We start from the raw sequence: 10,977 nt of genomic DNA on the forward strand, positions 1-10,977 counted from the left end.
TCCATTTCCCCACGGCCCCCTCTAAGGCACTGCCTTCTCACCATGCCTGGCTCCTCACTGCACACAGAGATAAACACTCTTTCAGTGAGATAATTTTGGACCCTCACCGTCTGATTCCACTCAACCCACCTGCTATTGAAGCTTCTAGCCTCTGAATTGTCTTGACATTTTCTCTTCATCCCTCCTCCCAGTTCTATTTCTGGGCTTTGTTCATGCGAATCCCCTCTCTTTTTCTCCTTTTTTAAAAATAATTTCCTTTTATGATTGTAAATGTGATGCTTGCTCATTGTCGAAATTTATACATCCACAGAAAGTTTGAAGAAGAAAGTTGAAAAGCTAACATGCATCACCCTGAAATAACCACTGTTGGCGTGATGGGTAGAGTCTTGGCCATCCCGAGCCTGAGGTCCCAGCTTCTTGCTACCTGGGATCCACACACAGGCCTGAACTTACAGGAGTTTGATTTTGCTGAGGAAGGAAACAGAGACAAGTGAGCTAGGAGTCCCTTGATTGGGGTAGGAGGCTCCCAGACAGCTCTGCCTGGCTCCATGCCACTTCCTATGGGGACTCCGAGGGAAGCCTTTATTTCCTGTGCAAAGTGGCCTCCAAGTGAGAGATCAAACTCTGGAGAGAGCTGAAAAAGCAATTAACTTCACTCAGAGTGAAGGATATTGTTTTGTGCCACTAGACGATTTTTTTTTTCCCCAGCAAAAATTACACCCTCAAAATCAACATTTGATTTAGTCTTTGTTCATTTTAAGAATGATGTGAGGATATGAACAGGCAACATGGGACTTCATGAAAAAAAAAAGTACGATGCTGCTGAAATAATTTCAAGGCTGGATATAGCTTTGCATTTGCTTTCTGGATAGCCTGTACAATTTACACTCCACCAAGAGTGATAAGGAAAGTTTGGTTCTTTATAACCTTAGCAGCGTCGAGAATTATAATTTAAAAAATGTTCAAAAAAATGTTCATTTGATGGGGAAATATTGCTTTGTTGTACATTTCTTTGTTTACAGTGGAGAGGAATTTTTTTTTCCTGTGGTTGTTAGCCTCCCGTGTTTCTTTCTTGTTTTCACAATAGGTCTTTATTTCTGCCCATTATTTTTTCTTGTTTTGTATGAACTCTTTACATATTACAGTGAATGTCCCTGGGTCATATACAGGGGCCCATGTTTTCCACATTTTCAGGATCAAAGTCTTTGACATTATAAGGTCGAATAGGGAAACTAAATGTGCCAAAGCAAAAAAAAGAAAAAACCAGCCACTCCTGGGCTGCCTACATTCTCAGGACTGAAGTCCCTGACATTATAAGGTCCCATAGGAATACTAAATTTGCCAAAACACAAAAATAGCCACTCCTGGGCTGCCTACATTCTCAGGATTAAAGTCCCTCACATTATAAGGTTAAATAGGAAAACCAAATTTGCCAAAATACAAAAACAGTTGCCCTTGGGCTGTTACAGATGCTGTTCCTACCCCCGCGTTCTTCACACTTAACACTATTGTATTTTTCCACTTGTCATCATTAGATTTGTAGGTTGGTCTGTTCCAGTTTGCCGCACGTTATAAACATTCTTGAGTATCATGCAAAACCATTTCAAATTTTGCCAAAGATGCAAAATTTCCTGAGATTGATCAAAGTGATTATGGAGAATTATTTGAATCCCATGCAAGGCTACTGGCAAGTGAGAATATATCAGAATTCAGCCAGTTAACAATTACAGAGGAGGAAATCTTCGAGGCTGATGAAATGACAGGCACTTCAAAAGAGAGAGATTTGAATTTTAGAGGATTAAGACAGGCCATTGGGAAAATTGATGACGCCTTCAAATATTTTTTTGCAAAAATGTCCTCTTTATGATTGTGCTGTGAAAGTCAAACGTGAAATCAAGAATGTTGTATCGCGCTATCAGACAATCTTGTCAGAAAAATTATGCCCGCCAAATCAACATTTGATTTATTCTTTGTTCGCTGGAAGAATGAAAAAAGAGTTGCATTCACAGCGGACTCTGGTTAAACATAGGCTAAAACAAACTTCATATTTTGTCATTTCTTTTTAAATAAAGTCACAAACTTTTATTTCTTCCTATCTTTTAAAAAGTGGATTTACTTTGTGGTCTTTTTTAAAAAATTTATTTTTATTGCAGTGTAGTTGATTTACAAGGTTGTGTTAGTTCCAGGTGTACTGCAGAGAGATTCAGTTTTAATACATATATGTCTATTTTTCAGATTCTTTTCCCTTGTAGGTTATTACAAAATATTAACTAGAGTTCCCTGTGCTCTATAATAGGTCCTTATTATTTATCTATTTTATATACAGTAGTATCTGTTAATCCAAAATTCCTAATTTATCCCTTCCTGTCTTCCCCTTTGATAACCATGTTTGTTTTCTTTGTCTGTGGGTCTCTCTCTGTTTTGTATGTGAGTTCATTTGTACCGTTTTTAATCCCAATTTTCCTTGAGTGATGCAGACCTTTGCTATCAAAATCTGATTTCTTTGCATCTGACTCAGTGCTAATGAGGCGGATGAACTAGAGCCTATTGTATAGAGTGAAGCAAGCTAGAAAGAGAAATATTGTATATTAATGCATGTGTATGGAATCTAGAAAGTTGCTACTGCTGAACCTATTTGCAGGGCAGCCGTGGAGAACAGACTCATGGACACAGTGTGGGAAGGAGAGGGGACGAGTTGACAGAGGAGCCTGGAAGCATATACGTTACCAGTTGCGGAACAGACAGCCAGTGGGGATTTGCTGTGGACGCTCGGAGCTCAACCCAGTGCTCTGTGACGGCCTGGAGGGGTGGGATGGAGAGGGAGATGGGAGGGGGCTTCAAGAGGGAGGCCCTGAGGCCTACATGTGTGCCTTGGATAGGGTGTCAGCTTTAGTGTCTTAAAGAAATGAGACAAAATAAACTGAGTTTTTAGGAGGCATTCCGTTACATTTTCAATATGCTTATAAGGAGAAGGGGGCAGCAGAGGATGAGATGGTTGGGTGGCATCACCGACTCAATGGACATGACTTTGAGCAAACTCTGGGAGACAGTGAAGGACAGGGAAGCCTGGCGTGCTGCTGTCCATGGGGTTGTAAAGAGTCAGACAAGACTGAGTGGCTTATAAGGCTCTATGAGACAGAGGTGGTTAACAGTTCTGTAGTTCATGGTCTTTCTTCTTCCTAGCTTTCCATTGCATTTGAGTCTTTAAACAATTTATTCACCCTTTGATTTTTTTTCATTTAATTTTCAAAACCTCTAGAATGTAAATCTGTAGATGGAGTGAGGTGTGCTGTATGGGTTGTTCACGGCCGGGGCGGAGCTGTGTAGAAGCCACACTGTCTTGGTGGGACACACCTGCCAACTCGTTTACTGTCTGCAGGTCGGCCGGTTGGCTGCTCTGTGGGTAGGCTGGAGCCCAGTGGAGCCCGGCTCTGGGCTGTGGCTGGAATCAGTCTGCTCTCTGAGCTTCTACGCTCCTCAGACACCAGCAGGAGATCGGGGCGCTGTGCTTTCCTTGGGGTGGCAAGTCTTCGCTTCAGTTCCTCTGACCGAAGCCAGTTCAACAGGCAAACTGGAAGTCAAGGTCGGGGGAAGTCCCCCCGCCCTCCCTGAGACCATGACCAAGGCTGGGATGTGTGCCACACCCCGGGGAAGCGAAGCGCCCAGCGCGAGATCCCATCTCTCACGCTAGTCAATTTCACCGGCGTTATCTTGAATAGCCACCCTTTCCCTTTAAATTATGGGCCTCGGGAAGCAAGGCGAGGGAAAAACTCTGTGAAGCTTCTCCAGCCTTCTTATCACAGATCGGAGGGGACAGATGGGGCCATGAAGCCCAAGGTGACTCAGCTGCTGGAGCTCCGTGGCCTGAGAAGCAGTTCTCGGTTTGAACGGCAGGTGGAGCACTGCCCTCCTGGGTCCTGAGGGCAGTCACAGGTCATCTCAGATGGTGGGTTGGCTGGGTGTGAATGCACGGGATGCGTGTACGCATGCATTTGCACACACACACAGACACACACACGTGATTGTGTAGCTGTGGGCTTCCCAGGTGGCTCCGTTGTAAACACTCTGCCTGCCAATGCAGGAGATCTGGGTTCGATCTCTGGTTTGGGATGATTTCCTGGAGGAGGAAATGGCCACCCACTCCAGAATTCCTGCCTGGAGAGTCCCATGGACAGAGGAGCCTGGTGGGCTACAGTCCGCGGGGTCGCAAAGAGTCAGACACTGAACGACTAAGCACGGGCTGAGATTACAACTCCCCGTAAGTAAAGCCAGTACAGATAGGGATACGAATAGTAATAAAGGCAGCTAACCTTTCTGCACTCTCCCCTAAGTTCTGGGCGCCGTTTCAGCTCCTACAGGGTGAGGTGTGGTGGGGGGAAGCTGAGCATTGATTAGCTTCCACAAAGACGCTGCCGTCCTAACCTTTTCCTTCTCTGTGTGACGACCTGCTGCTCCTTGCCTCTCCTCTCTGTCATTTAATAAGGATGGGGCAGGCAAGAGAGGATGCTATAAAGTCCAATTAACTCAGGCTTCAAAAGGCCTGGGCTCCATGTGGGGCCAGCTCCCACCACTGCGCACAGTGGTTAGGCCCGGCTGAGGCATCCGAGAGGCAGGTGTGCCAGGAGGGGGCTGCTGGGAAGGTTTCCCAGGCTAAAGCCCCGAGGTTAAGGTTGCTTCCGGCTCCTCTTGGCAGCGCTGGGGGAGCAGGAAGGGATCGGAGTGTACAAAGCACCGTGTAGGGTCTCAGGCTGCCCATCCCCCAGCCCAGCACTCCCAGTGCCCCCAGCTCCCCTTCCCTCTGTTTGAACCAAATTCTGTTCTCTCTGTAAGTCAGTGTATGCATCCCCTACCCCTGCCTCAAAGGGGGGCTGTTGCCAGGTGTGCAGAACTGATCTTAGTTCCCGTGTGTGTGTGTGTGTGTGTGTGCTCAGTCGCTCAGTTGTGTCCGACTCTTTGGGTCCCCACAGACTGTAGCCCACCAGGCTCCTCCGTCCATGGGGTTTTTCAGGCAAAAAACATGCTGGCAGCCAAAACCCTTCCTAGGCGAGCTGGGAGGAGGCTGCATTACTGCAGGCAGATGTTTCTGCTCTCCAGTGGAGCCGGGGGACTCGGAGTCTCGGTGTGTGCAGATGGGTGGGAGCAGGATCAACGCAGACGGTGTCTGTAGAAGGCAATTCCGGCAGCAATGTTGATGAGCAAATGTAAACCTTCTGGGGGTACAGGAGCGTTTGGGGGTGCTTTCTGATGCCTCCCACTGTGCACTACTCTTCGTCCCCAAATTCAGCAGTGGTTCCTTCTGAAAGCCCACCCCTGCCATCCCCCCGGGACTTCAGCCCAGCGTGCCTGCTCCTCCTGACTTCCGGGTCTCTCGGTTCCCAGAGGTCCCCGACCTCCTGGAGCAGCTCTTCCTAGGCATGCAGCGTCTTCTGGGGAAGACTTCTCCCTGGAGCTTCTCCGTCATCATCAGACCCTGTCCTCTTCATCATCTCACCGTGAACTCCCCTCTTTCCTTCTACTTAAGGCCACCCTCCTGCCTGCCGGAATTTAAAGCACATGCAGACCCTTTAACCCTCCAGTCCCACCAAGAGGCTGCAGCCAACTCCTCCCTGGGCCTCACGGGACGCTCAGCTTTGGCTCCTTGAGCCACCAGGTAAGGGTTTCAGCTTCAAGGATGTGAAGAGGCTCAGGCCACATGAAGAGGCCATGTACCCGTGCACCTGCAGAGCCCAGCTGCGGTCCCAGCCCACAGACAGGTCGCCCACCAGACAGGTGACAATGGCCTTTTAGCCTCTGCATCTTCCTAGCCAAAGCCCCCAGTCACAGAGCAGAGACCGGTCTTTCCTGCCATGCCCTGTCTAAATGCCCACAGAATCTCTGAGCGTGATGAAATGGTTGCTTTAGGCCACTAAGTGTTGGGCTGGTTCATCATGCAGCAAGTAGCCAGTGGACCCTTTAGTGAGTGCTGTTCTTACTAAACCGTGCTTTTCGTCTTTGCATCTCTCCAGGGTCGGAGGCATGGATTCCAGACAGGGACTGCAGCGTCTCAAACCACTCTCCGTATTTGCTGGGGACAGGAGACCGTGGAAAGGGTGGGTGAGAAGGGTTGTCGCAAAATTGCCAGAGAAAATACAGAAAGCTGCATTAAATTTGAATTCCCGAAAAATAAGAATAAATTTTCACATAAATATCGTCCATGCAATAGTCAGGCCACACTTATACTAAAAGGATTCCCGGGTAGCTCAGCTGGTAAAGAATCTACCTACAATACAGGAGACCCTGGTTTGACTCCTGGGTCGGGAAGTTCCTCTGGAGAAGGGATAGGCTACCTACTCCAGTATTCTTGGGCGTCCCTGGTGACTCAGATGGTAAAGAATCCACCTGCAATGCAGGAGACCTGGGTTCAATCCCTGGGTTGAGAAGATCCCCTGGAAGAGGGCATGTCAACCCACTCCAGTATTCTTGCCTGGAGAATCCCCATGGACAGAGAAGCCTGGAGGGCTCAGTACATGGGGTCACAAAGATTCGCACACAACTGAGCAACTAAGCACAGCACTTATACTAAATTAATTATCTGAAGGACTTCCCTGGTGGCCCAGTGATAAAGAATCTGCCTACAATGCAGGAGACATGGGCAGGAGATGCAGGTTCGATCCTTGGTTTGGGAAGATCCCTTGGAGAAAGGAAAGGGTAACACATTCCAGTATTCTTCGGAAAATCTCAGCCCACGGGATCAACTAAGCAACAACAGCAAATAAACAACATTTATTTGAACTCCAAATTAAACTGTACTGGGTATCCTTGTTTTTATTTATCTGGAAACTCTAAAAAGTAGAGGCCAAATGTCCTGGCACTTAGAGAGGTCATGCTCCTTCCACCAGGGGTGGCAGGGACTCTGGGGTCTGTGATCAGCAGGGATTCCCAAGACTCCAGGAAGCTGTCTGCAGGGGCTCAGTTGATGGCTGCAGCCGGAGGAGGAAGCTGGCTTTGCCCAGAGGTTGAGTTCCATGTTCGAGGTAACTATATATTCATTCTGTCTGGAACCAAAGAGAGAGAAGGCCATCTGGAAGCTCCTCCAGCCACGTACACTTCTCTCTGGTATCCGGTTGGTCCCTGGCGCTCTTCCCTGACAATGTAGAGTGGGAGGGCTTCTCAGCTCCTTTCCCCAGCCAGCCATCCCTTTCTTCCATCATTTGGGTTCATTATCTAGTAATGAGAACCAGCTCATTCTCAGTCTGCCACTGTGTCTCCTACTAAATAATAGTGGCTGGAAAAGTCTCCAGCCTCTCTCTCTCTCTCCATCCACAGCTCTCTCTTCTCTATCCCAGCTCATTAGCCAGAACAACAGTAATGAGTGGGTCCATCCATTTCCTCTCTTTCCCTCTCACCCTCTGCAGACCCTGATCCTGGGGGAGAGAGCTAGTGAGGAGAGTTTGGCCATGCGCCCTGGTCAGCCCTACGGTAAGTAGAACAGACGGGGGCCTAGTTGTTTGCTCATTCACCTTCGTTTTCTCATTCAGCAAATATTTATTTAGAGCCCAGTACAGGCCAGGCGCTAGTAGTGTGGCCACGATGCACCTTGGAAAGTCAGATGACAAAAGAGAAGTCATAGAAGAAGTGGAGGGACTTCCCTGCTGGTCCAGTGGCTAAGACCCTGAGCACCCCTGCAGGGGACCCGGGTTCGTTCCCTAGTCGGGGAACTAGACCTCACATGCAGCTAAGGGTTCGTGTGCCACACAGAGGATCCCACTTGCCTCAGTGAAGATCAGAGTTCCCACATGCTGAGACTAAGACCCAGCGCAGCCAAATAAACGAATAAAAATAAATATTTTTTTTAAGTGACTTCAAAGAAAAGAAATGAAGCCACCTGTCCTGATCTGAAGTGGAAATATCTAAGGAGGGCTGGAGATGGGTGGGAAGAGTCCCTAAAACACATATCGTTTGTAATCCCTGTTACAAGATAGGTATGACCAGCTCTATCAATCCTTTTTTCCCCCAAAAGATTCTGAAAAACAGAATCCAAGTCTGGGGTAAAAAATACAACCTGATGGATGATCGCAAGGGTGCACACCTAGCCTGTGCTTTGCTTCATCCTGTCAGTGTGTTCGTTACCAAATGCTGGGTAACAAATCACCCCACACTCCCGTGGTGTCCTGAGATGCGGGCTGGGCCACCACTGGCTGAAGACTGCCCGAGGTCCCATGTCCAAATGGCCATGAGTTTGAGCAAACTCCAGGAGGCAGTGAAGGACAGAAAGCCTGGCATGCCGCCGGCCATAGGGTCGCAAGGAGTCAGACACAACTGGGAGACTGAACAACCACATCCAAAGAGGCTCTTTCCAATGGTTGTTGGAGGCCTCAGTTCCTGGCTGGCTGCGTGCAAGAAGGCTCAGCACCTCTCCACATGGGCCTCTCCATAAGGATGCTGGTGACATGGCCGTTGGCTCCTCCCAGTCTCAGGAGTGACACACCATCACTTCTGCATGCTCTCTTGGTCGTAGAGATCAAGCCTGGCACGACCTAGGAGGAGACGACACACAGATGCAAATACCAGGAGGAAGAGCCGTTAGGGCTCTCCTAAAGGTCGGCCCCTGCACTTACCTTACCCTGCTTCAAACCTCGTGTGATACCCTGTCCTTGGTCCACATTTCATAGCTATTCATCACGCACCTGCTATGTTCTGGCAGCGTTCCAGCCTCTGGGGACTTGCCAGTAACCAAAACAGACCCGAATGCCTGACTGGGGCTGTGTGTATGTGCGAGGCTGGATAAATGGACAGTGTAATAGGAGGGGATGCTGGGGCCAGTCTCTGAATGTGCGTCCTGATTCTGTGTGTAGGGGTGTGTGTGTGTGCGTGTGCGTGCTCTTTCAAGAGAGTGTAATCTTCGTTCATCATAGTTTTCACTCCACAAGGCTCCGATGAGCTGCTCTAGCAGGAATCATTCTGGACCTCCTTTCTGGAATTACCTTGAAGGCGAAGTTCAGGCAGACTCTTTCAGATCGTTTCAAAGGTAACGCAGCTGCGTCTTTTGGGGCCAGATTGTTTAGGTGAGAAGGGTCAGTGAATCACCATTTGGAAACTTCTCTGGTGCAAATGAATTCAAAATTCTGCCTCCAGCAACCACCCTCAGCTTCACACCCCTTCCATACACCCCCATACACACACACACACACACACACACACACGCACACACACACACAGCTAAAGTTATGGCTATTAGACTGTGAAATATTTCTCATGAACTGAATCTAAAGTTAGCTTGAAAAAGTTAATTTCAAAATAAAATGTTTTGAATAATGGCCCCATCCCTGGAGTAATGGTCCGGGCTCCCAGAGGGACGATTTGAATTAAATGCCCTCCTTCTGAAGGAGGAGTTCTGGAGTGCTCTTTCCAAAAACTTTTGTTGCTTTTTACTCAGACCTTTTGATTCCCACTGTTGGAGATTATAGGGGCTTCCCTGGGGGCTCAGATGGTGAAGAGTCTGCCTGCAATGCAGGAGACCCGGGTTCAATCCCTGGGTCAGGAAGACCCCCTGGAGAAGGGCATGGCAACCCACTCCAGTATTCCTGCCTGGAGAATCCCGTGGACAGAGGAGCCTGGCGGGCTGCAGTCCAGAGTCCAAGGCAACTGAGCAACTAACACTGCGATCCCCGCTGCTGGAGGTTATAAAAGTCCAGCTTAGCTTTGTTTTTTTCTTTCTTTTCTGTTCTCTTGGTGTTGTATCTATTTTTCATGGGCTTTGTTGGGAGGGGAGCTTTCAGGTTAAGTTCAGAGGGGGAGGGACCTCATGTCATCTCCCTTTCTGGATGTTTTAGAAGCTCTGGCTCAGGTCTCCCTGGAGCTGACAGTCCAGGGCTTCCTTCTGGCCCCAGAGAACAGCTGTCCGTGATGGATTTTTTCCACTGTCTTTTTTGGGGGAAGGCAGATGGAAACACACAGACGTGTCTGAATCTGTCCCTGGCTCGTTGCCCATCTCCTCCCCCTCCTCCCTTTTTCCTATGGTGTCACTTAGGAACGTCTCTCTAGTTTGGTAAACAATCACTCCCTTTGATCCACGTTCTGTCCGCCCTCTTTTCCTACCAGTACAAATAATTTGGCAACATAAACACTGTCATCCGTGATCGTTTGCAAGCTCCTTTCCATCAAACATGCTTTATTTGTTTCTTTTTTCAAAAAAAAAAAAAAGGAAAAGGGGAAGGAAACTCTGGAGGATATCAGAGTGGGCTATGTCTCTTTCTTCTGCCTGTAGGATTTCAGGAGATTTGATAGAAGGTTCTGACAGCTGGCAAGCTAAGGCTCCTTTTAAGTGAGGGCTGCTCAGATGGGGAACAGATTCAGGGCTGGCATCTCAGGAAGGAAGGGGTTGCCCTCACCCCACGTTATCTTTTAGCCACGCGCAGAGCCGGCCCAGCCGGGCACACTGGAGTGGCGTTGAAACGGAGCCAATCCCTCACCATCTGGCCCTGACTGTAAACATGTGTATACAAAGCGAGTGTCACTTCAGCTAATTCGAGAGGGCCTGGCTGCTTTGCCGGTTGCTGCAGCTGTACCCAGGGGTAGGGGTGGGGGTGGTGGGGCGGGCAGAGTCAGGGACAGCAGGGTGCACAGGCAGGCGGCCTTTCTTCCAGCAGCATCTGCGGGCGGCCGGGGGGAGGCTGCAGACACCCAGGCCGGGCATCACGGGCCCACGTTTCTGCAGAGCCCATGGTGCCGTCCTGTCCGGCTCTCTGGCCATCTTTGCCCCGGCATTTAATTCACGCTCCTGGCAGACTGTAAATACCCTAAAGGCAGGCTGTGGTGCTCTCCTGCTTTTCCGAGTCAAGAGACTTGCACTTGAGACGTTATCATTGAATTAAAATAAATCCCTGCCAGCAATTTCTTCTTCATGTCAGTTGCACAGCTCTTCTGCTCCTTCGGCATAGATTTCCACTGTTTCTGCCTTTGCTGGACAGAGAGAGGAGTTGAATCCCCATCCCTCTG

The 10,977-nt window shown here is 48.9% G+C and overlaps 1 long non-coding RNA gene across 1 annotated transcript; it reads left to right on the forward strand.

Annotated features, from left to right (window-relative positions):
* The first annotated feature begins 6,999 nt into the window (after positions 1-6,999).
* Positions 7,000-7,908, forward strand: LOC138415458 (uncharacterized). Its single transcript, XR_011247261.1, has 3 exons — positions 7,000-7,013; positions 7,395-7,458; positions 7,837-7,908. It is a non-coding gene; the product is annotated as an uncharacterized lncRNA (long non-coding RNA).
* The last annotated feature ends 3,069 nt before the right edge of the window (positions 7,909-10,977 follow it).

This window comes from Ovis canadensis, chromosome 11, assembly GCF_042477335.2.
Source record: "Ovis canadensis isolate MfBH-ARS-UI-01 breed Bighorn chromosome 11, ARS-UI_OviCan_v2, whole genome shotgun sequence".
Lineage (NCBI taxonomy): Eukaryota > Metazoa > Chordata > Mammalia > Artiodactyla > Bovidae > Ovis > Ovis canadensis.